We start from the raw sequence: 16,750 nt of genomic DNA on the forward strand, positions 1-16,750 counted from the left end.
ATGATTACCCGTAAATCACAGACGAGGAAACTGAGGCACAGAGACGTGAGGTCACACAGTCCTAAGTGGTGAATCTTCATCCCCTGGTCTGATTCCGATACCCATATGCATTCCACTTAGCCATTCATTCATTCATTCATTCAGATGACAAATGGGCACGGAGACCCTATGGAATCCCAGGCACTGAGTTCTCCTGGAGTCACCAGGACAGAGCAGGGCAGTGATGAAGGATATGGGTCCCAATCTGGCTCTGTCTGCCACTCGCTGGCTGTGGGATTGTGCTGCACCTTCCAGCTGGTTCTCCAGATCCCCCCCCCCACCATCGCCCCACCCCCGCGCTCTCTTCTGTGCCCTGGGGCACTGGTATGTTTGGCCCACATCCAGAGGCTCCCTAGCCCTCTGGCTTCTGGTCAACCTGAGTCAATTGGAGGCACTGCCCAGAGGTGACATGGGAGAAGGGGGGGGGGAGGAGTTTAGTTCCCTGCTTGCTGGTTGCACACCCTCCCTTCCCATCCCACTAGAGACCAAAGCTGCTCTCCAGAAGTTTCCTGCATAGAACCACTCCCTGTGGGTGCCCGAGGCCCTTACTCCTCTCTCCTTCAGGCCTAGGGGTGGTCAATATTAAAAACAAATATTATTATATTTATAATCTAATAAATATTAATGTATTAATAGAAATTAAATATATATTCATATCAATATATTTTATATTCATATCAATATATTTATATATTTATATTTATATAAATATATATTTTATATTTATATATATTTATATTATATATTATATATTTATATATTTATATATATTTATATTATATATTTATATATTTATATTTATAGAAATATATTTTATATTTATATTTATATGTAATATATATTTTTTACATTTATATAAAATATACATTTTACATTTATATAAATATATATCTTTTACATTTATATAAAATATACATTTTACATTTATATAAATATATATCTTTTACATTTATATAAATATATATATTACATTTATATAAATATATATTTTACATTTATATAAATATATGTATTTTACATTTATATAAATATATATTTTACATTTATATAAATATATATATTTTACATTTATATAAATATATATCTTTTACATTTATATAAATATATATATTACATTTATATAAATATATATATTACATTTATATAAATATATATTTTACATTTATATAAATATATATCTTTTACATTTATATAAATATATATTTTACATTTATATAAATATATATATTACATTTATATAAATATACATTTTATATTTATATATAATATATATTTTATACATATATTTATATATGTGTATACATACACATATTTGTATATATGTATATGTATTTATAACATATAAATATATATAAATATATGTATAAAATGTATATAAAATATATAAATATAAATATAAAATATATCTTTATATAAATGTAAAAACTATAAAACATAATATATATAAACATATATAATATATATTATATATATATGAGGTATATATACCTGACTTACCGTCAAGTTAGAGGACATAAAGGGGTCTGAGCTTTTTGCGGGAGCTATGTGCTTCTGGCCCCCATTAGAATTGGAGGCCCCCTGGCCTGGGAGCTCGCGGTAGGGACTGGGAAGATGAGGAGGATCTGCACCCGCGTGGGGTGAGGGAAGCACACAGGCAGGCATTCATGGGGAGGGACGAGTCACGGCCAGGGTGGATTAGGTGCGGGTGGGGCAGGAAGGAGCGAGCGAGGAAGAGGCTCGGGGGCCCACCCCACCCCCCCCCGCCGGAGGGAAGACCGAGGGAGGGAAGACTGAGGGACCGGATTTGGAGACGCCAAGTGAATTCGATCACATGCCGATGACGTGTTCTTCGTTTTCCATCAGCTTCACAACGTGGCTTCAGCGTGTTTTCCTTTCTCTCTTCAAAGACTTCTTGCCACCACCCCCCACCGTCCCAGTCCAGTCCCCCAGGAGCAGGGCTGCTCCCCCGGCCTCTCACAAGGTCCCCTCGTGGGAAAACTGGAGCTGAGGCAGCTTTCGCCTTCAGACACCAGGTCTCGGCTGGGTTCCAGCAGGCTGGGCGATGCACGGAGAGAGCAGGGGGGCTGCGGTCCGAGGGCCTGGGTGCGGGTCCTGTCCTACTCCTCGGGGGACTGTGGGCGAGTTGCTTCCGCTCCGAGCCCTGGTCTCCTAATCTGGGAAATGATCCAGCAACGCTGGCCTCACGGAGATAACGCACACGATCAACTTGTCGACTAGACAGGTGGTGTCGACAGGAGACCACGATGCGATTTGAAAAGGGTCCAGTGGTGTGGATTCGGAAATAGGTCACTGCTTTGGACCCAGCCAGAGCAGGGGAGGAAGGAGCTCCCACCTCTCTGCTTTCGTGTTAAGCTCTCAAGAGCCTCTGGAAGACGTGCGGCCCAGGCAGGGGGGTCACAGCTGCAGTACGCGTGACTCCTCCGTGGGCAGGGCCCAGCTGGCAGCATGGGGTCAAAGGTCGGTGATTTTCTCAAGCAATTCAAGTGAGGGATGTGCTTGGGGTCCCCTTGGCTTCCCTAGGAACCTCTGATCTCAGCCCCAGGTTGACGTCGGTATTGCCCCGTGCAGGTTCATGCCTCATGTACCTGCTGTCCTCTCTCCAGCCCAGTCTCTGTGTCTCCAGCACATTCTCCCCACGTCCACCCTGCACCTGACTCCGCCGTTGAACTGCTTGCCCTTCTTTCCTTGGCTTCTTTGTAGCTCGAGCCCTCCCCCCACCTTCTCCTGCTCCTCTGTGCCAGCCGCCCTCCATTTTCTGCCATCACCCCCACAGTTCAGGGCCCTTCGCATGTCGCCTGCGTTTAGGACAGTTGGTGGCCCCCTTTGGCCGACAAATATCGAACATCCCTCTCCTCTAAAGCCTCCACATGAGTCATAGCCTCTCTCTGACCATGGCTTTTACCCAGAGAAAGAATGTATTGATGGTTGATGACCGCAGTCACCATTACAAGGGGCCGGCCAGCCAAATCACTCCCCCAATTCTCTGCTCTTGCCTGTGCCTGTGGAGCCCACGGTGGAAGGAGCCAGAAGCAGATTTACCGGCCTCAAGGTGCCACCCCGGAGGCTCCTTGGGGGCAGAGGCTGTGTCTGTGTCCTCAGAGGTCCAGGTACGTGTCTGCTCATCTGGTGGTTCTTGTGTGTTTCTTGAGTGATTGAAACCAGATTGAGCCATCATGTTCGATTCGGTGAGGGTGTATCGAATGCATCCCGTGTGCATGGTGCTAGGAACTCTATAAAACAGAGCGAGACCCAGTCCCTGACCCTGGGGAGCTAACAGCTTTGTGACAGAGAGAACACACACACACATCCACCTACCACTACGTCCGCACGCATGAACACTAACGCTCCTGGTCTCTATCCGTCCCCAAAGACGCGGTTGTCATCGCCTCCTCCCTGGACCACGCAGCTGCTCAGGACTGATCTCCATGCAGTCGGCTCCCCTCCGCTCCGGTCCTTCCAGCGCATCGGGCCGGACGAAGCTTCCTGGATGAAGCACCGCTCACAGCGTGGCCCCTGCCAAGCTTCTGTGCCTCCCCATTATTTGTGAGTGAGCCACAAAGAGTTGCCCACTTACAACGGCCGGTTTTTTTTAAAAAGAATATTTAAAAAAAAAATTTTTTTAATCTAAGAGAGAGAGAGAGAGAGAGAACACACGAGTCGCGTAGAGGGGCAGGAGAGAGAGAGAGAGAGAGAGAGAGGGAGAGAGCATCCCAAGCAGGCTCCATGCTTAGTGTGGAGCCTGATGCGGGGCTTGATCCCACGATCCTGGGATTGTGACCTGAGCCGAAATCAAGAGTTACGTGCTCAACTGAGCCACCCAGGCGCCCCACCACGGCCCTTTTTAAAGGCCCTTCTTGTTTGTCCTGTCCATCTCGTACCCCTTTGTCACACACCCCACAGGACAACCATCATTCTCTGAACGTGAGCATCATTGCCGCCCTTGACCCTTTGCTCAGAGGGTCTCCCAGCCACATCGCCGTTTCCACACCACGCGTCTCCACCACAGTACCCTCCTACTTCGAACCCTACTTCCTCCAGGAAAACTCCTGATCAAACCAATCGGGAAGAACGTCTTCTACTTTAAAACTTTCACGGTACAGGATTCTAAGATCGCGATGGCACCCAAACTCGGCCAGCGGGCAGCAAGCAGACCATCTCTTGCCTGTACGGTCTAAAGTGACACAATCACTCAGGAATCCAGTTCGGCACATGCATCAGGAGATTTTAGAATTCTCTCGGCAAACCCGGTAAGTCCACTTGGAAGAGTATATTTTATGGAAAACATCGGAAATGCCGTCAGAGACTCCTGCGAAGGAGATGTGCTGCAGTGTTACTCGTGTGTTCCCTGAATGGAAACAGTCTGGAATCTCGAATCTTGTTCGTTAACAGTGTCATGGCTCAATAGATCACAGCACGTTCCCGTGATGAAACACGCAACCACATACCAACTGCGTTTGCAGAGAGCGTCCAATGGCATGGGAACCTGCTTGTGGCGTAACATCTGAACAACGCGGGCAACTTAAAAAACATAAATATTCTGGGGCGCCTGGGTGGCTCGGTCGGTTAAGCGGCCGACTTCGGCTCGGGTCACGATCTTGCACTCCGTGAGTTCGAGCCCCGCGTCGGGCTCCGTGCTGACGGCTCAGAGCCTGGAGCCTGTTTCAGATTCTGTGTCTCCCTCTCTCTCTGCCCCTCCCCTGTTCATGCTCTGTCTCTCTCTGTCTCAAAAATAAATAAACGTTAAAAAAAAAAAAAAAAAACCATAAATATTTTTACATGGGCACAAAGCCCGGAAGGAACTAGGCTAAAAGGTGACAGTGGTTATTTCTAGTTGGTAGTTTACAGATTATTTAAAAATCTCTTCTTTATGATCTCTGTTTGTCTGGCTTTGGAGGTGTATCGCCTTTATGATTAAGATTAAACTGCCTTCACCTCAAAAGAAAGCACAGAGCTTTGTATATCTCTCATGGGGAGATTCTCCTGTCATGCTTTACAGTTTTGGGGGTACTTGTGTCCATTCTTTTTTATCAGTGTAAACCCCTAAAGGACATATACTATCTTTTTTTTTAAAGCTCACTTTTGGGGGCCCTAAACGCCTAGTCTATCTTTGGATGTCGTAGGACCTCGTTAACTAGTTGAAGAAATTGGATTGGCTTTCTTTGAAACCAGCCCTAAGGGCTTTGGGCTCCCCATGTCTGAGAAGGATGCAGACCGGGGTGGGTGGGTGGGGCATGGGACAGGGGCTGCTTAAAAGAACACGAGTGGCCAGTAAGGGGCAAGGAGCCCTTGGCAGGAACTCAATTCTCGTCATTCCATTTACTCGTGGAAATGGTTCCATAAATTGAGTAGTTGATTGTGGCACACAACCTTTTTGTTCTTGAGGAACTTAACTCTTGTTTTTGCTTAACTATCGATTTTTATTTCTCACTGATTTTGGGGGTCTATTTACAGACACCACTCTGGAGATTCAACTTCTGCCTTTTTTTTTTTAAACCCTCAAACCGTCTCCCCCTCCCCTTCCCTCTTTCATTTTTATATTTCTGCTAACCTGATGGAGACGGCTTTATCGCCTCAGAATCTGATGAAGTTTGAAATTGAACATGCATAGGCAATCCTCACTTTATGATGAAGCCTTTTAAATAAATTTGCTATTAGGAAAATTAAGATTCCCCACGGACTCGAATAGTTCTCTGCCCTTTGCTCTCCTCTTGTCTCTGGACTCATGAGACGAAGTCTTCATTTCAGTTCGCGGTTCTGAATCCTGGGCACGGTCGTTTTCCTTTGCCCATTCTTCTAGATCCGGCAGAAAGCGAGCCCCTGCTCTGTCCCACCATCTTCCACCTCTCCCTGGGAAAAGGACCTTCCAGCTCATTAATTCCAGAGCCAAGAAAACACAGAGATCACTGACTTCTGGGTATATGATCCTCCCCCGAGCTGGAGAAAGAGGCCTGCTCTGCCTCTGGGGAGGTGGAAGGAAATGGCACCGAGTGTTAAGGTTGGGGACCCATGGTAGATTTCTGTCCCTTCTGTGAGTGAGATGATAGGAGACTGTCTGCTCTCAGCTGCAACCACAGCAGGGTATTTGCTCAATTAGATGATTCATAGATTCGTTCATTCGTTCGTTCATTCATTCATTCATTCAATAAATGTTTATTGAGCACTTAGTAGGTGCCAGGTGCTGCCATCGGCGCTGGGAAAAGTGACGAACACAGCCGGCTCCTGTCCTCACGGAACGCACGGTCCCGCGAGGGGTGACGGGTGGGGCATTCATGAGAAACCACACGAGTGATATTTTGAGCCGCGGTAAGTACTTCCACAAGGGCCCAGTTCCCGAAATTGAGCTCTGTGACTGAGTGGGTCTCTCAACATCGTGCCTCTACGGTCTCCTTCATCAGACGGGGACAAGGCCAGCTGCTTTTCTTAGGCACTCGGGGTGCTCCAAGGATGGAAAAGGAAGCACACACAAACAGAGGCATTTTCATGGAGTCTTTGCCCTTTATGTCCCCCTCCCACCACCCTGGAAGACATCTGTGCTCCTGGCTGGGATCCCTCTGCGTGGGCTGCGGGCAGGCTGAGATGGCTCTGGGCGTGGAGCCCTGGCTCAGCGGGACCGTGGCAGGGGGGACCTGTCTGGCTGAGGCGGAGCTCAGCCACCCTGCGACCAGCAGTCAGAGCCAGAAAGAACAGCCGGGCTGCAGGAGACAACCCCTCCCGGCTGCCTCTGGACCCCTCAGCATCTCCAGGGTCACCTGCCTGAGCGCCCCCCCCCCCCAACGTCAGGCCTCAGGAGGGTCATCGACCTCACACGGGAGAGGGAGAAAGGGAGGAGACAGAGTGTCTGCGATCAGACACACAGCTCACGGCCACACAGCGATCAGAGCCAGATCTAAGACTGAATGGGGTAGGTTTCTGGCTCCCAGATACACAGCGAAGCCCCCAGCCCACGCTGTTTCTTGGCAAAGCCCCTCCACGTTCCTTTGACTCGGGCCCGCCCTAGTGTGTCTCTGGAAATATTGTAGCTGTCACAATCGTTGTTCTAATAAAATACTCATCTGACGATCTATTAGTAAGGCATATTGTTGACAGGAAATGTGCATTTGCCATATTTCCCATTATATTGTCTATTTCCTGCCTCATTTTTCTTGGGAGGGCAGGAGTCACCGAAGATAATAGCGTATTGACAGAAAGAGAAAGCAAGGGAAAGAGATCGTTGAAAGTGGGGGAATGTAGCTCTATTCGCCTGCGAAGGAAGCTTTCCAGCAGGGAACCCACACTCATTTCCTGTCCCTTGCCGACTCCATCTGCCCTCAAAACCGGTTGTCTCCCGGTCCCCAGAGGCGGGCTCCCTGGTCAGCGGATGGAGGCCCAGCCAGTTGTTACTGGGGCTGTGGTTAGGGGGGCTTCTTTAAGAACCTCAAACAGAATGTGAAACGAACGGTTTCCCTTACAGCACAACCAACAGGACCTAATGGGGGATGGTAGGACACGAAGGCAGAAAGCACCCTCTTTTCTAGAAGCTTCTGCCCACAACCGTTTCTGTTTTGCCATCAAATTGCAAATAGTGCACCACCAGGGAAAAAAACAAACAAAAAACCAAACCACTCACTGGTTGTGCAGAGGCCAGTGGCGCGTGCCCCAAAATGTCAGTAAGCAGCACCCACCGCTGTGGATTTGAATGTTTCTGGGTAGGCGGTCCTGCTGAGGGACGATCCCACCTGCAAAGGTCCCCCAGCACCCCAGCCGGCACTCGGGAAGCTCTGGTTTTGCAGAGGCCTTGGGCCTCGAGGGTCCCTGGGAGGGAGGGGGCTCAGACGGGGGCAGCGGATTGAGTGCCCTCAGCAGCCTGAGGGATGGCAGGAGGGGCCAGAGACTCCCCCGGTTTCCAGAAGCCCCGGCAGGTGGGCGTCATCCAGGGTGACCCGCGGGCCCAGTTTGCCCGCCGCTGGCCGGGCTTTAGCCCTGAAACCGCTCAATCCCAGGAAGAGCCGGGTGACCGGTTGGCCCACAAATGAGAATATTTAACAGTCATTGCGATGCTTTCTAGCTCCATGCGCCCTGAGCTGGTTCCCAGCGGTGGGGACACAGGATTGGGAAGTTACGCAAACACGATCTAAGCAGCCGTGGGCAAGCGGGAGAGCTCCCGGGCTCAGGTAACGCGCCGTGGAAGCATCTCTGAGTCTCGGGCGAGCTGGGGGCGGGTGGGGGGCGGCCGGCGGCCTCGGGCTGCTCGCATTCCCGCGAGGACAGCGCCCCCTGTGGCAGGAGGTCCTCTGCATCCTCTCGGCCTGGGCCGGGTAGGACTGCTGCGTCCCTCCCCCCTGCAAGGAGCCCTGGGGACGCGGCAGGTGCATCCTCAGGGGTCACTGGCGACGTGAGGGTGCCAGACAGGCACAGACCCCAGGGGAGCCTGCCTTCCCTGCCTCTCGGTCCCGGTCCAACCCAGACCCGGCTGGGCGGCCTCCTGCTTTCCTCTGGAGCATTTTCCTACGGAATTTTAATCGCTGCTCCCACCCTGCGAGCCAACGAGGGCCTGGCAGACGGCGGGGACAGGCCTTCCAGTGGCACTTCCCTCTCCTCCCAGGGGATTCTGAGTTCTGAATTAGGAAGGTTGTTTGCAATGGATGCCGTGCGTCTTTGTCTATCTGGCTTTCCAAGGCTAGAACTTGCAAAATAGAAATCTTGCTTTTAAGGAATACCTCGGACCTGAGAACTGAGATAAACGCTTCAGAGAGCCCTCTGTGTCCTCGGTGCTGGGCCAGGGCTGGCGACACCTGGACAAGGATGCTTGGGGCGCCTCTGCCTCAACGGGTGCCAGGTGCACATCTGAAACCAAACTGGGGGCCCTTCAGCAAGCCTCTTGCTGTCCCCCCCGAATGCTCCCAGGCAAATGCATGAGGAGGCCTCAGCAGGAAGACTTCCCAGACAGGCAGGCTGAGTTGGGGACCTTACTCTGTGCTTCCGGTCCTTCACCAGTATTTGTTTCTTTCATCGCTCTGTTTACTGGCCTGGTCTGGCCTTCTTCACTGTTGTAGCCCCAGAATTTAGCACAGTGCCAGGCAGGTAGTAGGCACTTAATGCATACAATAATTACCACCATCAAGAGCTTTAATTATGCCACACACTTTATGGCAAGCACTTTACATATATTCTTTGATTTCGTATTCCCATTCACCCCGTAAGTTCAAGATAAAAAACAACTGTGCTAAAATACACATAAAATTTAACATTTCGGACCCTCTTTGAGCACGGGTAGTTCAATGGCATTAAATACATTCACATTGTTGTGTCAACCACCACTACCATCCATTTCCAGAACTCTCTTTGTCCCCCCAAACAAAAACTCTGTACTCCCTAAATAGTAACTGCGCGTTTCTGGTCCCCAGCCTCTGGCAAACACCATTCCGCTCTCTGTCTCTATGAATCTGACTACTTGGGGGGCCTCGTAGAAGTGGAATCATACAATACTTGTCCCCCTGTACCTGGTTTATCTCACTTAGCACGGATGTCCTCAAGGTTTATTTGCGATGTAGTATGGTTCAGAATTTCCTCCCTTTTTATGGCTGCACAATATTCCACTGTATGAGAAGATACCGTGTTTTATTTATCCACGTGCCTGTTGATGGACGAGAGAGGGAGTGCAAGCAGGGGAAGGACAGAGAGAGAGAGGGGGACAGAGGATCTAGTGCGGGTTCTGCTCTGACAGTAACAAGCCTGATACGGGGTTCAAACTCATGAGCCGTGAGATTGCGACCTGAGCTGAAGTCGGACGCTCAACCCACTGAGCCACCCAGGAGCCCCAAGGGTCAGGAGTTTTTAAATCTTCACTTTACAAAAAAAGTATACGGTGGCTGAGAGAAAGTAAGCGATTTTCCCCAGGTACCTCATGTTACCAAACCGGTCAGTGGCAGAAGCAGGTCTGAACTCCATGCCGATTGGCGGCTGCTGCACCAGAGCTCTCCCCAGGCATTGAATGGATGAATAAGACTGTTACTGGGGCGCCTGGGTGGCTCAGTCGGTTGAGCGTCCGACTTCAGCTCAGGTCGCGATCTCGCGGTCTGCGAGTTCGAGCCCCGCGTCGGGCTCTGGACTGATGGCTCGGAGCCTGGAGCTTGCTTCCGATTCTGTGTCTCCCTCTCTCTCTGCCCCTCCCCCGTTCATGCTGTGTCTCTCTCTGTCTCAAAAATAAATAAACGTCAAAAAAAAAAAAAAAAAGACTGTTACTAAATTGTATTCGTAAGGATAACGCTAGCTGCTGTCACAAACAGACCTCTACATTTCATTTGGCTTCGCAGGGAAATACAAGTTCGTTTCCCATTTATGTAAAGGGTGATGTGGGTGGTCCAAGGTTGGCTGGGGCCATTTCTCCATGGGGCCATTTCTCCATGGGGCCATTTCTCCATTTCTCCTGATCCAGGGCTCAGAGTTCTTTGATGTTGTGACCTGACTGTCTTGCAGAGCCTGGAGTCCTCTGCCTCCAGGCATCGAAAGGGCAGACAGACTGTGGGAGAAACACAGCTGCTTCTAGAACACTGACCTGGAAGTGACTCCCACACACCTCACCTCCACTCATATCCCACTGGTGGCAGCCAGTCCTGTGGCCATGCCTGCGGTGAGGGTGGCCAGGAGATGTGGCTCCCAACTGGGTAGCTGTTTCCAGAAGCCTCTCTACTTTCTGTAAGGGGGAGGATGAACTTTTTGTTGTGAGCCTGTCAGGCCGACACTGTTCTGGAATTTCAAGAGGCTGACGCAGAGAGAACGCCAGAAGAACGTTTGTGTCCACGAGGCCCAGGCATCAGAGTGAGCAGAGACATGATCCATTTTTTAAAGTTTATTTATTTATTTCGAGGGGGGGGGAGGGGCCGAGAGAAAGAGAGGGAGAGGGAGACTTCCAAGCAGGCTCCGTGCTGTCAGCACAGGGCCTGAGGTGGGGCTCGATCCCATGCCCCCGGGATCAAGACCTGAGCTAAGATCGAGTCGGACGCTCAACCGACCGAGCCACCCGGACGCCCCGAAATGTAATTTGGATGCAGCTGTGTCTCCGATGGTTAATCTTCCTTTTCCGTTCTCCCAGTGTCATGGGTTAATCCTGAAGGTTATTTCCTGTACCCGCCTCAGTGTGGAAGCACATTTCCATAGACGGCAGATAAAGATCTCTTAACCTCGTATTTTCCCGCATATCGTCATAAATAGCTTATGTGATGCCATTTCAGTGAGTGTGACAGTTTCTACAATGAGATCTGGATGCAGCGGCATATCCTCTTGTCATATATAAAAAAGAGTGACAGCATTTCATCGTTTACGGTGACATCAATGAAGTCTGCTTGTAGAGGTTCCCAATCCATCCATTCATAATACCTTTTATGACCTTAGGCTTTTAAACACGGTGCTCTGGTCTATTTTTCAAATGCACTACCATTATCAGCTCGGGGAGTCGTTCTTCAATATATCATTTTCCTAAGAATATCTAGAATATCTTAATTTTTATGAGGTTTCTCCGTGGGGCAAGCTGTCAGGCATGCCTTTAATGTGAAAACGGGGTTGGGGGGGGGGTGGCGGCTGCTGGATCATCCTCTCTTGTGATGTCTGAGGACGTGTTTCCCATTTTCTCTTTCTGGCAAACTCCCCAGATAAAGAGCCCATGAGAGGTGTGGTTCCCGAGCCCAGCTGTCTACTCCGTATGGGGAAGTAAGAGGGTGAGAAAGGGCAGTGAGATCCCAGACTGGGTCACACTGTGGGCCAACCCCTCCCCCCAACAGAGCAGTTCTTGAAAGTTCCACTCAAGGCAAAGCACAGTTCTCATGCCACCAAGGGTTCAAGGCGATGAAACTTCCTCTCTGCTTCCCAACCGTGATTAGAAGAGCCCTCGTGGCCCCCAAGGAAGTGACCACTTGGACACAGGTGGGGCATCACAAGTGGCCCTGTTCCCAGTAGCAGAGTTTCTACTAGGATTTGGCAAGGTCAATGTCAGATCTAGCCCTAGTGGACTGGGAACAATCTCCCTCCATCCGTGGATCCCTCGGACAGGCCGGGGGCCGTGGAGACAATTCCGGAAGTGACTTCGATGGGAAAAATAATGACGGCTATCGATTTAGGGAAGGAAGGTGACGCAGCCTGAGCCCGCCCACGGCCAGCAACGCAGGGCACATCACAAACATGCCAGACACTCCGAGGAAGAGCACATTTGACCTAATTTAGCAACAACAAATCCTTTTCCTCACGCGTACTTCTCTAATTACAAACGAGATGCTGGTAGGCTCAGCAAGGGAAAATAAAATTGATTCCCTGCACATAGTATTGGAGATGATAAATGGGTTCAAGAACGGGCTTCAGAAGCCTGCCTGCTGATTAGAAAAGGCAAATAATTGTGAGAGAGTGACTGATAGACCGGAGGGATCGAGGCAGGATCAGCCTCCTTGAAGAAATACCAGAGGTCTGATCGCTTCAAGATAATTACATTCAGGTGTCTGTGTGTTTCATGCCTACCCTTTGGTCCGTGGGGGTGCTGCGGGGATCCCCAGATCAACTCTGCTCCAGTGGTTCCGGCTTTCTCTTTGTTTAAAGCCCGTTGGGGAGCCCTTCTGTCTTCTTGATGGCAATGGCGGTGGCCCTTTCATTTGTCCCCTGGTGCCGACCACGATTCCTGGCACACAGGGGGCACGCCGCACTTAGGAGGATGGGTCTTGATGTCGTGGGTTTGTGTCCTGACTCCAACACATGCAGACTGTAACTTCTGGGAAATCACTTAGCCCCTCAGGGCCCATTTCCACATTTTTTGGAGTGAGTTTCAATAGCACGTTTGCAGTTTGCAAGATGTTACATGCAACGGGTAGAATAAAGCATTTAGTTTGACCTATAGAAAACTGTCGGTATTTAACTATTTTTTGAACTCACTAAGCCACAATTTCATGTGGTTCCACCTAACATGTATTAGTTAGTTATTACTGCCGAATAAACGACCCCCCGATTTGGCAACTGAGCACAACAAACATTTATGATCTCACTGTTTCTGTGAGTCAGGGACCCAGGTGTGGCTGAGCCGAGCTGTTGCCAGGGCTGTGGTTTCATCTGAGGACTCACCCGAGGGGGACGCGCGGCTCAGCCGCAACGTCGGCTCGCTCCCTGGCTGTTCGTAGGAGCTGATGAAGTGAGGGCTCAATTCCTGGCTGGTTGTTGGCTCGAGGCTGCCTGGAGGGAGTTCCCCACGATGTAGACTTCTCCACTGGGCTGTCTCATGACATGGTTGCCCCAGAGCGAGCAACTGAGAGAGAGAGAGAGAGAGAGCCCAACATGGAAGCCACAGTCTTTATGACCTCATATTGGACGTGATGTTTCATCTCCCCTGCCACATCCTATTTGTTAGAAGCAAGCTTTCGAGCCTAGCCTACGCCCAAGGGGAGGGGATTATTACATAAGAGTGTGAAAACCAGGGGCGCCTGGGCGGCTCAGTCGGTTGAGCGTCCGACTTCGGCCCAGGTCACGATCTCGCGGTTCGTGAGTTCGAGCCCCGCGTCGGGCTCTGCACCGTCAATGCGGAGCCCGCTTCAGATCCTCTGCGCCCCCCCGACCCTCCCCTTTCTGTGCTCTGTCTCTCAAAAACAAATAAACTTTTTTTTTTTTTAATAAGTGTGAAAACCAGGAAGCCGGCGACACTGGGGTCCGTCTTGGGATCCTTCTCCTAGAACATGTTACACTCAGCCCGGCATCTAGCACACAAACCTCAAGAAACGGTGGTTAAGGAGAATTAATGAAGGGGAAGAGAAACAGAACCAGATATGTTTCCATTTGCATCTTAGTTTAATTGGAATACAATTTTTTTTTTTCCCTTGGTGAAAGGAGATGGATAGAATAATCTGGACTAAAATGCCCAGGGGCAGCAGTCCCAGAGAATCCCTCTTCTTACGAAACGCCTTCGGTCCTGTCCACCTTGTAACCTGCCAACTTGTTGTTCTTCGATTCTGATGTCTTGTCTGAGGTGTGCATGGAGGGCAGACCTCCCCGCAGATTTTCAGCAGTGGTGACGCTGGAGAAATCCCTGGGGCGTCATGTTGGCACCTGGACTCCCCTTCCTAGAAGGACTTCCTTTCCCGGCCGCTTAAATTTGAGTGATCTGGTAGCCGATAAGTCATAACCAATGGAATTTCTACCCAAGAGCATGGGCCAGGCGGAGCCGTGTGGAGAGCGGGAGTCCGAGGTGCTCCCGGGAGCCAAGAGACATCAGGGAAGGGAGGACTTGGCCGGTAGCAGGAGGATCCAGGCTTGAATCTCGACTTTTCTTACCAACTGGTTGACCTGGGCCTCTCTGAGTTAGTCGCTCCTCACTTCTCTAAAGGCAGCAGTCGTGACTAATCTAAGGCTGATCCCAGAGGGTTTCATTGCCTGTGGATGGCGGCAGCCTCCTGGATTCTTGCGCTGGGAGGACTGTGAGTTTTATCGCAGGGTCCACGGGAGGGGTCTGGTGTTGATTAGTCATGTCTGCTGCAGGCGAGGAAGGGCAGTGGGGGCCACGTACACCTTTGCTTTGGTCAACCCTGTTTGAAGGCTTCCAGTGAGGCGTGAATGTGTTGATGTACGTGAAAGTTCCTCATACCTAGTCGAGGCTCGATAAATAGCTAGTATACAGCCAAACCTTGGGTTGCGAGGAACTCGTCCTGCGAGTGTCCGCAAGACAAGCAAACATTTCTAATACGTTTTAACTTGACGAACGAGCGGGGTCTTGCGACACGAGTAGGACGCGACGCTGAACGTCACATGATCGCTAGTGAGCCGATGGTTCTTGAAACTCGCTTTCACGTACGGGTGCTTTGGATTACAAGCGCGTTTCTGGAATGAATTATGCTCGCAAGCCAAGGTTTCACCGTACTGACCGGCGCATAGTAGTTGCTCAGTAAGTATCCGTGGAGCGCTGAGAGAATTATAAGTGGATCCAGCTCTTTCTGAGTTCACGCTGACGCTCATCGCGGGTCCCTGGACCGGAGGGCCGGCAGAGGTAACCAAGCCGGGCCTGCTGGCCTGCCCAAGTGAAGAGCCGGAAAAGGCATCAAAACGGCAAAGGTATTAACTTGGTGTATTTACACCCCAAGTGCTTTGCTGCCATCAGGAGCAGCCCCTTCATGAGATATAAGTAATTTGTGCAGGCTGATCCCAGTTTTCTCATTAATATGCAAATGAGGCATGCCAGTTGTTAGGTTAGAAGAAAGCTGTCATGTTTATTGTGACAGATTTAATGGATGTGTTTGGATTGTGCATTCAATGTGTTTTCAAGAGCATGTCTTATCTTTGTTTAGGCAGTAAATCAAAAATGTAAACAACAATTCATTAGCATCTGTCAGAAGCTCAAAGCCACATTGTTTCATTTGACAATCTTCCCAGAGGTGGGGGGAAAAAAACACCCTATATCTGACTTATTGGAGATTAGTTGGAAATCGCGCGGCCTTTCCCCCTCTTTTTGCTCAGCAACGTGTACGCGGTGGTGGAACAGCAGCTCTGCTCGGACAGCGGGAGGGTCGTGGGGACGCCAGCGGGGACGACACAGCTCCGTCCCCGGTGCACCTTGCAGTGGCCTGCAAAGCTCGGGTCTCGGCACACTCCCCAGCCCCCGGGGTTTTCTGGGGAAGGGTGCTGTTGGGAACAAAATCGCTCACGGGCACATGGCCTCGTTCCACAAAACGTCTGCAGCAGCCTGCTGGGAGAAAGCGATGGAACGTGGTCACAAATTAAAAAATACGAAACGGAATTGGGGACCGCAGAGAATACAGGTGAAGGGTGTGATCAGTTTAAGGGGGAGAGATTTGATGTGCAAGGCTCATTCTTCCATATAGCTGTTACTTTGGCCCACGGACTTAGCGCTGAGCTTCCTGGCGGCCAAAGCGAAAAGAAGAGCATTGTATGTGTTAAGATTTACTCCGTCTCAAACAAGGAAAAGGTGGGGGGGGGGGGGAAGGCGGACGTACTACTTTGCGAGGAGACACCAATCTTCTCGTGCTGAGGGTGTGGGTCACCCTGGCATCCTCTGGTAGATGAGGGTCTAACGTCCTAGTGTGGTACACATTTCACCGTGTTTCTTCCTTCTTTCCTGGCTTATCATCACTGTTCACACCCGCCCTTCCACATCCAACAGGATCTTAATTCCCTTTCAAAGGCAAGCTTCTGGAAATAGTTGTCTGCCCCCTGTTGTGATTCTGTGTCCTCTCCCCGACTGGACACAACCCCGGCCACCCTCTGGCACGGTCTTCGGGGAGCTGGGCACCATGGACACCTCCTTTGTTTGTGGGGCCTGGGCCTCCTGCTGGCTGCTCCTTCCTCAGGCAAACTTCTCTTTCCCGGACCTCGCTTCCCTGATTTCTCCTGTTCTCTGAGGGCCAGCTCTGCTTCCTCGGTCCCTGTGCCTTTCCTGGGGGGTCGCTGGTTTCCCTCTGCTGAAGGCCCCCAGCCGCGTGTCTCTCGTCCAGTTCTCTCCTCTGAGGTTCAGCCCTGCATGGCCGGGTGTCTCCCGGGCCCCCTGAGCTGGTGTCTCCTGAGCCCCAGTCCCTCCTCCAGAGACTGGAGACTGCCGTCCTCTTCCTCGGGTGCACGTACCTCCTCTGTGGCCCTGAGGTCCCTGCCGTCATCAAGGCTCTCGCCACTCACCTGGAGTGGGGCACGGCCTTTCCCGCACCCCGGCCCGGCCCCTCAGGTTCCTTCTCAATCCTGG

This window comes from Panthera leo, chromosome D2 (assembly GCF_018350215.1).
Source record: "Panthera leo isolate Ple1 chromosome D2, P.leo_Ple1_pat1.1, whole genome shotgun sequence".
Classification (NCBI taxonomy): Eukaryota; Metazoa; Chordata; class Mammalia; order Carnivora; family Felidae; genus Panthera; species Panthera leo.